A 13,414-nucleotide genomic window follows, 5' to 3' on the forward strand; every position below is an offset into this window, starting at 1 on the left:
ATAGCTCGGCAATTTACGCACCCCCCCCGACCCCCAGAAGTTAAAGGGAAAACAATCCTCTGTTGACTCTTTTACATGTCACCGTATCTGTACTGAATGCTGCAGATAGACGCGATGGTGCAGCACTCAACACCAACATCCTTGCTCCCCCCACGCTATGGATGGCTGATGATGAGGATGCATTTCCATCTTTTTGTACCATCAGCCTATTGGCACATGGGGCAGTGCAAAAGGGCTGGTAACCATGACAACCGTACCAACTTGCTTGGGACCGGTCGGTCAAGGCCGCCTGTTGCTAATTTTTCATGGTAGATGGTGCAGTATGGCTGGTAACCGTCCTCATCATTGCAACAGGGGGCTGAGCTCCATCAGCCCCCACCCTTCATTGTAAAGAAAAGATTCAATTGCCCCTGGACTAGCAGAGGGATGAGTGGCTCCCTCCTCCACACCCCTTAATGTCATCTCTGGACTATCATTGCAGCTGGAGGCTTCCTTCCACTCATTTCTCACAAACGACTACCTGTGTCTTATTCATGCATTCTATATTACTTCATCACACAAGTGGGGGGACAATGGTATTGGAACCCAGGAAGGCTGGGGGAAGAACGGAATGAACAGCTGGGGTTGTTTCAGGAGCACACCCTGTGAATAGCGTTCAGCTCAAAATTTATGCAGGATTGGACAGAGAGCAGCTGTGGTCTCTGGTTGTATGATACAGTGGTTCTCTAGTACACTTGCCCATAATCTAGGCAGGACTGATTCTATTTTTAGATACCCAAAAAGGAGGGATTGACTCGGGGAGTCATTCCCAAATTTTGCTTTTGCGCCCCTGGCTGATCGACCAGGGGCACTTATGACAGCACCAAATGGTGCAGTGCAAAAGGACAGGTAACCATGACCATCTTATTACCGTCTTCTTACCAGTTCATGGTATGGTAGACGGTGCAGTATGCCTGGTAACCATCGCTGCTGTCATGCAAAAGCATAAACATGCTGCTGTGTAGCGCTGCTGGTCCGCCTCTGTCAGCGGCATCCAGTACACATACGGTGACATACACAAAAGGCAAAACAGTGTCCATGGTTGCCACGCTATGGCGTATGCCAGGGCAATTCTGGGAAAACGGGCTTGAAATGATTGTCTGCCGTTGCTTTCCCGGAGGAAGGAATGACTGGCGACATTTACCCAGAATCCACCGCGAAAATGATTTGTGCCCCAGCAGGCACAGGGGTCTCAACCCAGAATTCACAGAGACAGCCTAGACTCAGTTAATTGTTCGCAAAAATGTATCTTTGCAAGGAATTCACTCCCTGTTTCCCATCTCACAGCTTCCACTGTCTCCAGACCTGCCACAGCATCCCCCTCGCAGAGGCTGGCAAAGATTAGGCGGCGAAAGAAAAAGACAAGGGACAAGATGTTCGAGGAACGTATGGGCTGCTACCTAGCCGAGGCGGACCAGCAGAGCCAGTGGAGGGAGACCGTCTCTCTGTGCCAGCGCTCACACAGCAAACGGGAGGAGAGGAGGCGTGAGGAAGACAAGCAGGCGACTGAAACGCTGCTTGGACTAATGAGGGAGCAAACGGACACGCTCAGGCGCCTTGTGGATGTTCTGCAGGACTGCAGGAGGACAGAGACACCCTGCAGTGTATCTGCAACCGCACTCCCCTGCCACAAAGTCCCATACCCCCCTCACCGAAAATAATCAGGAGGAGGGGCGGCCGGGGACGTGAATACTGTCACTGCACCACAGCACAGTGCTCAAGTACCCAAAAGCTCTCATACCCTACATTTGCCGAAGTCCTTCACTTCCAGACTCACAGTAGTCCCAATCCCAGTCCCATCCCCTACATGTCTACTTAATTAATAAAAATGCTTTGCTGTTAATTACTGTTTCCGTTATGTTTTTTCAAAGAAGACTGTGTTTGAATGGGGGGCGTGGGGAAGGGGGTGGTTAATTGCATAGGACAGTCACCTTTCCCAGGGTACAGACACGGGGGCAGGATCAGCAGCAGGTCACACACACGGTGCAGTCAGTAGGCACCCTGGTCGGTTTTTGGAGGTGGTTTCCAGGATCTGTGTGGGTGGGGGAGATGTGACTTTGCAGCGGGGGAGGGCGGTTACAGATCTTATACAGCGGTCCTTGTCCTGGACCGCTGAGTCACACAGCTGAGGAATCTGTATCCGTCCTCCTCCAGCACGAGGTCACATATCCGCCCGCACACAGAATTCCATAAAGAGGGATGGCAGGCTCCGTTGAAAGAAGCATTCCGGCACTGCGGACTGCTCTAGGAGCAGGAGCCTGTCATTCCTTGAGTTTAGAGGCGGTCTTTACATCACCGCACACCCTACCCAGCACAGCCTGCGTCCCAGTTTCAACCCTTTCACGAAAAGTCATGAATAAAGAAACCTTTGTTAAGTAATAATGGGACATGTATTTTATTTTTACACGTGTGCTGGAAGTGGGGGTAACGGGGTGAACGGGGTATGTAACCGAAGAGGAGAGTCAACAGTAACTGGGTAAAGAAACAGGGGCAGGTTCAGCTTCTCTGTAAAGAAACTGAACAGTCACAGGTCACGCTGCTCGCTGCTCGCTGGTATTTGAAGAGTTCCTTGTCGCTGTCCCAGGCGCCTGTATAGGGCTTCATGAGCAAGTGCATTAGCGGGCAGGCTGGGTCCCCGAGGATGACTATAGGCATCTGCACATCCACAACAGTTATTTCGTGGTCCGGGAAGAAACTACCTTCCTGCAGGCATCTGAGCAGCCCACAGTTCCTGAAAACACACGCATCATGAACCTTGCCCGGCCACCCGACGTTGATGTTTGTAAAACGTCCCCTATGGTCCCCCAGTGCTTGCAGCACCATTGAAAAGTAGTCCAATTTCTCAGCAGCTGACTGTGGAAGAGGTGGACGATAAAGTGCGAGGAGGAGAAAACGGCGATGATCGCAGCGGGCTCCATGCTTGCAGTGCTGTGGCGTCCGCGCTGTCACTGACAAGAAAAGTGCACAAACAGATTGCCCGCAGGCGCTTTCAAGGAGGGAGGTTGTGATTGACGGTTCAATGACGACACTTACCCAAAACCACCCTCAACACATTTCTCCCCCCAGCAGGCATTGGGGGCTCTACCCAGCATTCCAATGGGCAGCGGGGACTGCGGGATAGCTTCCCACAGTGCACTGCTTCCAAAGTCGACGCTGGCCCCGTGAATGTGGACTCAGAAATTCGAATTAGTGTATTTAGTATGGATACACAAACTCGACTTCATAAGGTCGAATCCACAAATTCGAACTAAGTTGATTCGAAATAGTCTTGTAGTGTAGACAAGGCCTTAGAGCTTTTTCTCTTCAAACCCCTTATCCCAATCTCTGGGCCAACCTCCGCATTTCAGAGTTTAGAATTTACTCTCATCACCCTCCTATGGCACTTTCCATGTGAATTGGGCAAAGTAAGTAGGGGAAGCTCCGTGGCTAATGAAAACCAATGCTCTGGGTGAGGCCTGAACTCACACCCACAGCTGTATTTCCCCCTGCATGAGCCACTATAGGTGCTGCTTAGACAAACTTGGGCTGTAGGTGGTTATGCGTGTCTGTGCTTCACCACTTTGGCTGCTCTGTGAAAAGCTGATGGTTCAAACAGAAGCTGGTGGGTTTTTGTTTTGTTTTCAGCAATTAGAGTCTAGTACATTTTAACAGGCAGAAAATGTCCTATTCTGGTCTAGCCCCATTTGACTCCTTCTGCCCATCTTCTTCTTTCCCCCTCAGTGTCTTTCCTTCCCCATTGGGGACATGCAGAGATGAACCCCAGTCAGTCTGTGTCACAGAGAGTCTGTATCTCCTAAGGAATGTGGGTGAAGGATTCCAGCTGAATTAACGCCGCTCACCTGGGTTAGAAACATTTGTTTCTTTCGAGCAGATAGTGGGAAATGGGACATTAATTCAGACCCAGGAGGCAAGGCAGAGGCTTCATGACCTTGATCTCCATGAAGGGAGAGAGGATCCCCAGGAAGGAACAGAGCTTCCTTTAGACTCAAGCTGGGTCTCCTGGAAGTTGGAAAAGACCCTTGGTCACTGAGGATCTCATGGGATCGTGCTGCTCCAGAGGCTCGAGAGTCCTGGGTGCGGGGAGGGTGTCACTGCACAGTCTGAAATGGAAGGGAGGACCCTGGAAGGGAAGGGGAGGAACAGAAAATGGAGAGGAATGAAACAGAATAAACGCCTCTTCTCTCTCCCCTCCCCGACCCAGCAAGAACTGTTATCAGTGGGGAAACTCCCCACGATGAATGGCAGAGACCACAGAGACATTTGCCTCATGCTGAGAAGTAAGGTGACCAGACACCAAGTGTGAAAAATCAGAGGCTTTCACCAGATGTATTGGTGATATAGTGGTGAGCATAGCTGCCTTCCAAGCAGTTGATCTGGGTTTGAGTCCTAGCCCATGTGATGATTCCTCCACTGGGAATTGGTTTAATTTCAGTCACATTGTTTCAGTTTATCAATGGAATAAAAGAATCAGTGTCCCAAATCCCAACAGGTCATTAAACACCCAGTGGAGGAAGAAAGGGGTGGGACTATATAATGAGCAGTTGGAGTCATCCTGGTATTACAATGCTTGGTTTATTTTTTTTTTAAATTCCTTTACTTCCCTCTCCCTTTTAGACTCAGAGCCTTTAATGTCAGAAGGGACCAGTGTGATCATCTAGTCTGACCTGCTGCACCTTGCAGGCCAATAGACTCCACCCACCACTCCTGTAATAGACCCGGGGGAGGGGAGGCAGCTCCGTGCTCTGCCCCTACCCCAGGCAGCACATGGAGGCCTCTGCTCCCCTCCCCCAACGGGTGTGCAGAGATGTGCCAGCAGCACTAAGGTGGCTCTCTGCCCACTCTACATCCGTCCCTCCGTGCCGCTCCCAGAAGTGGCTGGCATGTCCCAGCATCCCATGAGGTGGGGGGAGTGTCTCCACGTGCTGCCCCTGCCTCGAGCACCAACTCTGCAGCTCCCATTGGCCAGGAACTGTAGCCAATGGCAGCTCTGGGGGCAGCGCCTGCAGACAGCAGCACATGGAGATCCCCTGGCCCAACTCATCTAGGAGCTGCTGCCGGAGGGTTGTGTGTACCGGTCACTTTGGGAGCTGCACCACCCCTCCTGCACCCCACCCCCACCCCCACCCCCAGCGCAGAGCCCACACCCAAATTTCCTCCCAGTGCTTTGCTTGTCTTTCTTTCACCAGAACCATCCTTCTTCTCCTGGGCTGCAAGTAGCCATCCCTGGGAAGCCAAGAGGCAGGCACAGGATTCTGCCAAGTAAGTGTCCCACAGCGCTGCGATGGACAGTGCGATGAAGGTAAGTCTTCCTGAGGCAGAATGAACTGCAATGCAGCGAACCACTGGCCAGGCGGTCGGGGCGAAGGGCATTCACTGGAGGTACAAGCTTGTGAGTGACTCCTGAGCACAGGGCCCCTTCCCCTTTTAAGGACCTGCTCCTCATGGCCTGCGACTGGAGATGACTTGGCTGCATCTGGTGGGTCACACTCCACCTTGGGCAGTGTCCATGCTCTGGGTGTGTGATCACTGCCTAATGAGAGTCCCAGACACCTTGTCTATCTAGGAGCTCTTCTGATCTTCCAGCTGTTCAACCAGCCCCTTCATCCCACAAGCATTGCAGGAGGGAGCCGGAGGGAGAGGGGGAAAGGCACTTCACAGGCATTCAGAGAGGGAGAGGAGACAAAAATGGGAATGGGGGAAGTATAACACCTATTGAGCATAGAAATCACTGCTGCTCCTACAACAGCAGGGACAGGCCACTAGGAGCTGGGAAAAATTAAGCCATCATGTTTCTGCCTGGTTTTGAACCAGGGACCTTTTGCGTGTTAGGCAAACGTGATAACCACTACACTACAGAAACTCTGTTGCAGAGCTCTGCCCCTCCCTTCATAAGAACATAAGAACGGCCATACTGGGTCAGACCAAAGGTCCATCCATCCCCATATCCTATCTGCCAATAGTGGCCAATGCCACGTACCCCAAAGGGACTGAACCTAACAGGTAATGATCAAGTGATCTCTCTCCTGCCATCCATCTCTACCCTTTCACAAACAGAGGCTAGGGACACCATTCTTACCCATCCTGGCTAATAGCCATTAATGCATAACCTCCATTAATTTATCTGCAAAAAGAACAAGGAGAACATGTGGCACCATAAAGACTAACAAATGTATTTGAGCATAAGCTTTTGTGGGCTAAAACCCACTTCATCGGATGCATGCAGTTAAAAATACAGTAGGAAGATATATATACACACAGAGAACATGAAAAAAATGGGTGTTGCCATACACACTATAACGAGAGTGATCAGTTAACGTGAGCGGTTATCAGCAGGAGAAAAAAACCTGGTGTTGGGAGGGGAACAGGAGAAAGGACAAAGGAAGCAAGAGACGAAGAGAAAAGAGGGATCAGACAGTGGATGGAGCAAGAGGTGAAACAAAAAGGACAACCCCCAATGTCCCCAGTGATTCTAAGGGACAAAATCCAGGTGTGCAATAAAATTCTGCCTCCTTAAGCTCATGTTTTCCATGCCTAGAATTCAACTCTCACCAGATGGATCAGACTGAACAGGTTTCACACCTCCAGGAGGCTCTTACCTTCTAAACAGGGACGGCTGTTTTCCAGTAAAATCACTGAAAGGGAAGGAGAAAACTTGAAAGAGGTTCCTCCTGGCGCTCACGTCCATGAACCCGAATACTCTCTCAGTCCTCAGAGAGAGACCTGGAGAAGGAGACTTGCTGGAGCAAAGCCACAGGGGTCTCTGAGGTTTCCCTGGCCCCTCGCCCCTGTCCTGCCTGGCTGATGTCAGCATCTCTCTGTGAGGTCACCACCTCCCCACCACCTTGGACCAATAGGCTGAGGTCCTGCCAAAGGCCTTTGTGATGTCACTGCCACACCCCTCCCTTGCTGTGCTAATGTCCTGCCCCTGGCCAGGCACTTTGGAGGTTTGAGCTACTCCCTGTGGATCACCCCACTCAAGGAGCGTTCGTTCTAGGCAGCAAGCCGGCTAGACAGGGAAACATCAGACGCTGCTCCCAATGCTACACTCAGTTTTTCAGAAATGAGTCGACTTTATGGCCAGAAGAGACCATTAGAGCATCTAATCTGACCCCCTGCGTATCACAGGCCTCCTGTATGACACAATAGCTACTTTTGGGGCAAACACATTCCAGAAAGGCATCTAGTCTTCATGAAATGACATCAGGAGATGGAGAATCCACCACTTTCCTTGGTAGCTTGTTCCTGTGGTGAATCATCCTCGCTGTTGAATATTTGTGCCTTAGCTGTAATATGAATTTGTCTCTTTTCACCTTCAGGCCACGGGGTCTTTTTATGCCTTTCTCTGCTCAATTCAAGAGCCCTTTAATACCCAATCCTTTCTCTCCATTAAGGCCCTTCAAAACTTCAATGAAGTCACCTTTCAATCTTCTTTTGATCAGCTAAACAGGTTGAGCTCTTTCAATAGCTCACTAGAAGGCATTTTTCTCCAGCCCTCAGAACCTTTGGTGGCTCTTTGCTGCCCCAGCAGAGCAGTTTGCAGGGACCACTGGAGTGGTTCATGGAACGGCTGGTGGAGTGGAGCGGCTCAGACTCCCTGCTTGCGAGAGGGGAAGTATTGCCTCCTAGAGGCGCCCGGGGGGGTGGTATGTAATTGTCCCAGGTCACTGGTTGGGGGCTCGAGCCACTTTTGCATTGTGTTATTGAAACAGAACCGCTAGATACTGAGCCCGGCCCTTGTTGCTGACAACTCAGAGGGGCAGAAGGGTTACAGGAATTTATCACACAACCCTCCCTGCTCCCCAGAGCCCCACGGGGAGAAGCTAGGGAAGGGGGAGTCATTCCTCCCCTGCGCTCCCAGAAGAGCTGCTAGGACTCCTTCCTGCCAGCTACTCACCCCTGGATCCATCCTCAGCTCCTGGGATCTTCCTGCTCCAAAGGCTCCAGAGGCCTGGGGTGGGGAGGGCGTCACTGCACCGTCTGACACACAAGGGAGGTTTCTGGAATTGAAGGAAGGAGCAGAAAACGGAGAGGAAAGAAACAGAGAGAAAACACCTCTTCTCTCTCCCATCCCCCTCCCTGCAAGAAAGGTTCCCAAGGACCAGCGTTAGGGGAAATGGTGCCCTGGGCAAAACTTGTACTTTGGCACTTCCCCATCGCCCCTGGACGATCCCCCTGACCCTTTATCCCCAGCTCCTGCACTCCCGACCCTTGCACCTCCCCCACCCCTAACTCTGCCCCCTCCTGTGCCCTAACCCCTACGCTGTGTCCCCTCTGCCCTTAATCCCTGCACCCCCTCCTGTGCCCCCAGCCACTGCCCCCTCCTGCACCCCAACCCCAGCACCCCCTCCTGTGCCCCAGCCACTGCCCCTCTCCTGCACCCCTTCACCCCAACCCCTGCACCCTCCAACACACACCCAGCCACTGCCCCTCTCCTGCACCCCCTTCACCCCAATCCCTGCGCCCCTTCCTGTGCCCCCAGCCACTGCCCCTCTCCTGCACCCCCTTCACCCCAACCCCTGCACCCTCTCCTGTGCCAGCAGCCACTGCTGCTCTCCTGCATCCCCCTTCACCCCAGCCCCTGCACCCCCACCAGTGCCACCAGCCACTGCCCTCTCCTGCACCCCTTCACCCTAACCCCTGCCCCTCCTCCTGTGCCACCAGCCATTGCCCCTCTCCTGCACCCCTTCACCCTCATCCCCGCGTCCCCTCCTGTGCCACCAGCCATTGCCCCTCTCCTGCACCCCCTTCACCCCGAACCCCTGCACCCTCCTGTGCCATCAGCCACTGCCCCTCTCCTGCCCCTTCACCCTAACCCCTGCACCCCCTCCTGTGCCACCAGCCACTGCCCCTCTCCTGCACCCCCTTCAGCCCTAACCCCTGCGCCCCTTCCTGTGCCACCAGCCACTGCCCCTCTCCTGCACCCCCTTCACCCTAACCCCTGCGCCCCCTCCTGTGCCACCAGCCACTGCCCCTCTCCTGCACCCCCTTCACCCCTAACCCATGTGGGGACACTGACCTGTGTGCATAGAGCAGCTGGCATTGCTCCTCCGGGCACCGCTAGGGGCTGTGGGGGAGTGGGAGGTGGGCGAGAAGTGACATCATCCGAGCTCCCTGCATCCAGGTCACTTTCCTCAGCCGGGCTGCGTCAGGGGAGGGCAGAGAGCAGCAGCTTCTGATGCTCCCCTCACAGCCCGGCCCAGGTGGGGAAAGTGACCAGGACGCAGGGAGCACATACTGTTGCTCCTCGCTCCCCCCAGCCTCTATGGGGCCACGGAGGAGCATTGGGGCAGGGGAGAGCAGTGAGCAGCTTTGCACGGCCACACGGTGCCCTTTGACCCCCTGGAGCCCTGGGCGGCTGCCGGGGGCCCCACCCCTAAGGCCGGCCAGGCTCCCCAGCATGAACAGCAGAGACACAGGGAGACTGGCCACCCACTGAGCAGAGGTAGCCTGGGCGGCTCGTAATGGAGGCTCGGGGGGACTCAGCCTCCCCAAACCTTGCGTCGCCAAGGGGGCAGTGGGGCCCATGACTAGGGGCCCTGGCCAAATTAGGCCCCCCTGGAAAAGTCTCCCCCATGTCAGCCCCAGGGCTGGAGGAGCTCCCACTCCCTGCTACGGCCCGGGGGCTGCAGCAGGGGCACAGAGCTTCTCTGGTCTGGGGGCCGCAGCGGGGCCGGGGTAAAGGAGTGACAGGGTGGGGCCAGTGGGGAGGGGTGGAAGGGGCGGAGCCACACACAGAAGTGTGGGGGGGTCATGGTTCTGGTCCTGGGGCCCCTGCACTTGTTCTCCCTTTCCCTGGGCTTTGGCATCACTAGCCCCTGCTGAGCGAGTAGGGGTCAGTGGTCCCCAAAATGTGGGGCGTGACTCCTAGGGGGACACAGAGGAAGATTGATGGGGGCACCTCAGGGCCTGAGCCAGCCCCCATGGAGGGCAGGGAGGGAGCCCCACTCAGCCTCACTCTGTCCCAGCTCTTCCCCAACCCCACCCTCAGCCTGGGCCCCTGGCTCCCAGCCCGGCCTCGACGCCCTTACCCCTGTCCGCACCCCTCTCGCCAGCAAGCACCGGCCCCACTCCCAGCCCCGGTTCTCGACCGCGGCTTCCGAGGGGCCACAGCCATGGATACGAGGGCGCAGTATGAAATGTTTGGGGCCCACTGGGTTAGGGTGACGTCCTCAATCACTTCTCTGCAGTCCAATGAAAGCGATTCCTCACCCACCCACCCCTCCGTCAGGATGGCCTAGGTACGTTCTGCTACCCTTCACTCGTACAGGAAGGAGAATAACATTTCATTGCACTCAATCCTAAAGTGATTTGTAACCCACCACCATCCCAAACTGGTCATTTTGGGGAAGCGGCCCCACCATGCTGCATAGCTAGGCAGAGTAGGGGTGTCTATGCAAACACGGCCTGTTCCTGAAGTCTTCCCCCAGCTCCTCACTAGATGTGAGGGGGGAGCTCATTCAGACCCTGCTTACGCTTAGTATTTAAAAACTCATTAGTGTCCCTATCTCTGCCGGCCTTAGATTTCTCCTCCTGTCCCTGTCTTAGCCGCTCAGATGAGGTAGCTGAGTGGTTAAGGTGATGGACTGCTAATCTATTGTGCTCTGCACACATGGGTTCAAACCCCATCCTCATCAGCTGCATTTACTATTCACTCTCCTTTATAGACAACCATCTCCCCCCTTGGTACAATGACAGATCAAACAAAACCTTTCTCAGAATCTCAGCTGCATCCCCCTGTTGCTTCAAATAAAATGTCTAAATCCCAAATTTCTAAAAAAATTCTCTAGTCCTGCATTTCTTAGTTTTTATCTCAAAAGGGAACAGCCTCTTAATCTCCCCCAAACACCCTGGGACCTCCCCAAATAATTAAAATACCCCCAACCTGAGCAAGGCCACAACAGTGAACCAGAGCTAGTGCCTAGGCCAAGCTGTTCTGAAGGAGACAACTCAACCATTTTCCCTCTGCTTCCCTTGGCAAAGTCTGACTGAGAAAACAGAATTCCCCAAACTGAAAATTTTCTGCTGAAAAACCACTACTAGTCTGTTTGGGGACTTTGGTTTGAATGTACTATTATTATTCTCTTCTGATTTCTGAATTATTTCAGTTCAGTGTTTGTCCTCCAGATGTGTTTACAGGTGTTGAGTTGTGGGGGAGAGAGGGCAACTCATGATGTCTCTACCCCCCCTTTCATAGTTTCTTCCAGCTGGCTAGGAAGTCCCTTTGCTAGGATGGGAGTCAAGCAGTGTCCATTGTCGCTGTGCTATCTCGGAGAAGTCTGCATTGTACACGGTTCCTGGGATAGTCTTTGGGAGTGTGGATCCCTTTAATGGGCCAGCAGCGGGTCTGGCTCCTCTATTGTCACACCTGAAAGGCTGGTGGTGGGCATTTCCCAACCTCATCTCAGAGCAAAACTTCCCAGCCAATGCTACACACACAATCCAACACAATATTAATGTTCAACAGACCCAGACTTTTGAAATGACACCTCACCAGGCAGACTTTGTACAAACCGTATCATCATTATATGAGACTGGTGAATATGGGGCTTCCAGGGTGCTGCTCTGAGCACAGTGTGCCACCCCTGGGCTGACACTGCAGTGGAGATGGACCCTTAGAGTCCATCTCTCCTGGGATAAAGATGGCAGCATGGCTGGCCTGGACCATCTGACGTGGGCTCATGGAGCTAAAGCTGAGAGGCTAAAAACTGTGGTGCAGATATTTGTATTCACACTGAAGCCTGGGTTTGGAAACCCTCACCCCTCATGGGGTCTCAGAGTTTGGGCTCAAACCCATCTGTCTGCCCTGTAATTTTATAGTCTTGCAGCTCAAGCCCCTTAACTCTGAGTCAGCTGACCCAGGCTTTGCGACAGGTGCCCTGGGTGTGTTAATCGCAGTGTAGACATAACATTAGGCTACGTCTCCAGTGCAATGAAACACCCACGACTGGCCCGTGTCACATTAATCAGGGTCATGCGGCTTGGGCTGTAAAGTTGCAGTGTCCGTGTCTCAGCTCAGGCTCAGTCCCCTGCTCCAGGAGCCCAGAAGGTTGGGAGGGGGTTTAGCAAGTGGAAATGGTAAAACCGCAGGGGAGTATTACCCTGGACTCATGGCATTTCTCCATCGGTCTGTCTGCTCTGGGGCAGGGACAGAAACACGTCCTGCTGCTTTTGTTATTTCAAAGGGCGGTTTAGGATTTTCATTCGCAGACACAGTGCACAAAACAGGACTCAACCCTCGGCATAAACTAAACGAGCTGCCCACAGATTCTGGCAGCCACAATGAGCATTTGGTGTGAGAGCTCAGACCTGCCCCTGTCCCAGAGGGAGGGGCTTGTCTGTGAGGGGACTGGACCACTGACCTATCAGCTCCTAACTCCCAAACTTTCAGTAACTCTATCCTCAGTGCCTGTGAGTGTAATTTAAACCATAAGAAAAACCACACTAGGCTAGACCGACGGTCCATCTAGCTCTGAATCTTGTCTTCTGACAGTAGCCAATACCAGGTGCCCCAAAAGCAACTCAGTAACGTACCACTGGAACTTGAACCCAGGATCCCCTGTATACAAAACAGTGGTTTTAGCCAGCTAAGCCATGGTGCCTACAGTTGCTGAAGGGATCATGTCTGCACACACCTGACTCTCTGCCAACCTCCATCTGGGCCTGACAAGCTTTGCTGGTGTTTGGATTCAGTAAAGCAGAGGAGCAGGTGAAGTTTTACTCCCAAGGTTCTTTGGACAGGTCTACACTACAAAATTAGATCGGTGTAACTACATTACTCAGGGGTGTGAAAAATTTACCTCCCTAAGCAATGCAGTTATATCAGCCTAATCCCGGTGCAGATAGCGCTGTGCCAACAGGAGGGCTTCTCCCATCAACATAGCTTGGGGAGGGGCTTGGTTAGTGAAGATGAAGAGAATAGGTGGCCCATGGCTCTTGCATTTGGGGAGGCTGGGTGTGAGCGCTGGAAGCTCCCTGGAAGTGGGGGGCCCATTGGTGCCCAGACCATGGCACTGCCCCCCACCCTTCTCCTCTCTCTGAGGCCCCACCTGTGCTCCCCCCTTGCTCCTGTTTGGCCACTTCCCACCCCCGCTCTTCCTCTTTGGCTGAGGATGGCTGAGCCACCTTTCGCTTGCTCCTCTCCTCCCCCAAGGCCTTCCTGCCTCCTGCTCGTGCCTCTCCACCCCCTACCACAAGGTCTGCCCACCAGCTGCCACCGCTCTGACCCATCCCTGCAACCCACCCTGCCCACCACCCACACCTCTCTGCCTCTCCCCTGAGACCTGCCCTGCCCACTGCCCCCACCTCCGAGACCTGCTCTGCCCACCGCTCGAAACTCTCTGCCCCTCCCGAGACCCACCCTGTCCACGTCTTTCTT

At 53.7% G+C, this 13,414-nt stretch overlaps 2 non-coding genes and 1 pseudogene across 2 annotated transcripts; 1 reads left to right on the forward strand and 2 right to left on the reverse strand.

Moving 5' to 3' along the window:
* LOC120381704 overlaps window positions 1-13,414 on the reverse strand; it is a 177,110-nt pseudogene that overhangs the window by 20,144 nt on the left and 143,552 nt on the right.
* On the reverse strand, window positions 5,827-5,899 carry TRNAV-AAC. The gene has a single exon. It is a non-coding gene; the product is annotated as a tRNA-Val (tRNA).
* TRNAS-GCU lies at window positions 10,592-10,673 on the forward strand. The gene has a single exon. It is a non-coding gene; the product is annotated as a tRNA-Ser (tRNA).

The sequence above is a fragment of the Mauremys reevesii genome, linkage group 14 (assembly GCF_016161935.1).
Source record: "Mauremys reevesii isolate NIE-2019 linkage group 14, ASM1616193v1, whole genome shotgun sequence".
Classification (NCBI taxonomy): Eukaryota; Metazoa; Chordata; order Testudines; family Geoemydidae; genus Mauremys; species Mauremys reevesii.